The sequence below is a fragment of the Pygoscelis adeliae genome, unplaced genomic scaffold (genome assembly GCF_000699105.1).
Source record: "Pygoscelis adeliae isolate BGI_AS28 unplaced genomic scaffold, ASM69910v1 Scaffold124, whole genome shotgun sequence".
Taxonomy (NCBI): Eukaryota; Metazoa; Chordata; class Aves; order Sphenisciformes; family Spheniscidae; genus Pygoscelis; species Pygoscelis adeliae.
This window is the reverse complement of record NW_008824791.1, coordinates 4,993,286-4,996,216: the sequence shown is the minus strand read 5'-3', so window position 1 is coordinate 4,996,216 and position 2,931 is coordinate 4,993,286. Positions and strand designations below refer to the sequence as shown.

At 54.9% G+C, this 2,931-nt stretch overlaps 1 protein-coding gene across 1 annotated transcript in view; it reads right to left on the bottom strand.

Annotated features, from left to right (window-relative positions):
- CD101 (CD101 molecule) overlaps nucleotides 1-2,931 on the bottom strand; it is a 16,932-nt gene that overhangs the window by 6,585 nt on the left and 7,416 nt on the right. The gene's annotated exons all lie outside the window — the stretch shown is intronic.

Below are 2,931 nucleotides of genomic sequence, written 5' to 3'. Positions count from 1 at the left end.
TCAGCCAGCCTGCTGAAGTCCAGGAGGGACCCAGAAGTGAACTCTACCAAAGGGAAAACTAAAAATACTCCCAGGTATTTTAACTGGAGCCTTTGCCCCCATTTCAAAGGCCACAGAAGAGGAGTAGGCAGGACCAGGGGAGGTGGTGGACATCAGGGACAGCCTTCCCATGTCAGACACATGGATGTGCCTTCCCCAGCTCCAGCTGTCAGCAAGAGTGTGCTGGCAGAGCAGCCCCACTGTTCATCACAAGCAGCTCTGCCACCTCTCCCAGCAAAAAGAAGCTCCAGAAAAGTCAGCTGTGGGGCCATGCTGGACCAAAACGTGTGCCTCCCTCCAAGTGAGCACCTCCCAGTAGTGCTGCTGTGGTCAGGGGCAGGTGGGTAAAACCCAGGACCTTTCCCCAAACCCAGAGAGGCTGCCAGCACAGGAGACAGCAAACTGCCCGGGGGGCCTCTCACTTGAGTATGGCCTGGCCTGACACCCACCGGGGCAGAAAATAGCCCAGAGAAGCAAAACCTACTAGAGCTCAGAGAGGAGCCATGGGAACCGCTGCTGTGAGCACTCGATTTTGATGAGAAAAATTACTGTTACGCTCTCAGAGAGGATCACCTTGAGAGGAAGCAGAGCACTTGCTGCAAAGCCCCTTTCTTTCAACTCCCAAGTCTCCTCTCCTTCTTCTCGCTAAAGATCAATTACTGAAAAGGGCAGAGCAGCTGCCTGCCTTTTCCTTTGGCACAGAAAGACGTAGTGCTGTTTTCCCTTTCAATTTCAATTTAATTAACTAAGCCGAGCCTCTCGCTGCCCGTCTCACTGTGAACCCTGCCTGCTGACGCCACGCTTTCTGTCCAGCCCAGGAGCAGCAGGACACACAGAAGGGCATGGCCACTGCAGCGACCTGTGCAGGCCGGCCCACCGGGCAGCTGGTGCAAAGTCCCCCATGGCTCGCTCCGGAGCTGGGGGAAGCCACTGCGGGCGGCTGTGCTGAGAGGCTGGCGAGAGCATCCCTGCTAGGGTTGGGCAGCATCTGCCTGCCCAAGGCACTAATTATGGGACCCTTCCAACGGTCAGATGCTGAACTACCTGGGAAGTCGGAGATGGAAAGGACCTGTCCTCCTTCCCCTCCTGTTACGACCTTTCATGCATGTCCCTCCTGTCTCAAGCTACAGGCTACATCCACAGTGGCATTTAAACTTCTAAAGCGCCAACAGACACCAAGTGGTAAATAAAGTGCTGAAGCAAAAGTCAAGAACTAGAATATCTCTGCAGGCTCCGACTATGAGGTTTTATATGCAAAGAAACAGGCTGGTGATTTTCATACTTTGCAGCTTCATTCTCTGCAGCTTCGCCTCATCCCATTGCTGCCGGCTTCCTTCCCAGACTTATCTCCACCTTCCCAAATATCCTTCACTGGCTCATGCGGCCTTTCTCAGACAGACAGTACCAGAGCCAGCAGCCATCTTCCACTGCACATCACCCCCTCCCAGTTCCCACCATCTTTACAACATCGCAGTATCCTGTAATGGCTGCAATACATTTGGAGCAAAATGTCATAATATCTTGCTACTCCGCTGCTACCATCTCTTCTGTGTAGACGATCTACAATTACACCTGCTCATCTTAATGCCATTTACACTACTAATGTACGCTCACAGCCACTGTCTGTTGTCACCCCTAGCCTCCCGTAGACCCCCCCGCTCTGGGCTGGCTGTAGCTCAGGTGTAACACGGAGCACCCCAGCATCCAGCTCCGCAGGGGCGAGGAAAGAACAGCAACGGAGCAGGAGGGAGAGCACCATAGAAATGAGCTCAAACAGGGAAGGGAATGTATGAGCCTATGCTACAGCAAACCCATCAGTTAAAAACCACAGAAAACGCATAATTTCAGTTCACTGGATTATGATCCCAAAAATCCAAGGATAAAAGGAAGGAGCACTTAATGCATGAAAAAAGAGCAAGAATTCTCCTTTGCTGGCAGAACAGACACTAGGAAAAAAACCTAAACATATTCTCATGCCCGCCTCCACAGGCTCAGAGGTTTTGGCTGGGACAATCCCTTCAATTCCTCCAGCAGCCCCAGCCGCGAGCAGGGCAAGCTGACACCGTGCTGCTGCCGGGGGTGGCAGGGAGCAGGCGCATGGCGGGCCAGCTGGGGGGCTGCGGTGCATTTGCAACATCCTCTCTTCCATAAGAGGATGAAGCTCCCTGTGCGATGCTGGCAGGCACGGTGGCGGCACGGACCCTGCCTGCAGAGGTGTCCATAAAAGGGAACCCTAGGCAGAGCCCCCAGCCACGCAGCCCAGCCGTGCGCGGGAGGAGATACCTCTGCCCAGAGCTGCCAAGGACCTTGAGGCTCAGTGCTAGCTCCCAGCCTGGCAGAGAGCCCTGGCGATTTCTCAGCGCACCTCGAATACACCGAGGGAAGCTCAGGGGGACACAGACATACCCCAGCACCAGCTTTGGGGGCCAGTCTCTCTCCAGCACCCTCCAGCCCCCCAGAAGCCCACACCATGGGAGGGACCTCGCACCCCCAGCATTCAACTGAGCTTCTTGGGGGGACTACTTCTTCCCAGAAGCAAGGCTTAAAAATCCTAGTGGCAAGGCTGTTCCCTATATGCTTGGCATAATCTGCAAACAAATAGACATTGCCACTCCCCAACACCACATTCACCTCAAGAGTGTTGTCAGGAGCTGTGGGTACTGAGGAAGAAACAGGACAGGCAACACTGTCTCGTGCGGCCCCAGGAGGTGACCCGGCTGGGGACATCCCAGCCATCAGTGGTCCCGGTTGCTCCTGGCATGTTTGATGGATTTAAAGTTGCAGAAGGAGAGATCTCTGCTGAAGAAGCACCCGTGGCACTGCTTACCTGGCAGCACCACCTTTATCCCCACGGCATTGGATGTGGCGGGGGGGCGCGGCGGCCTCCCGCCG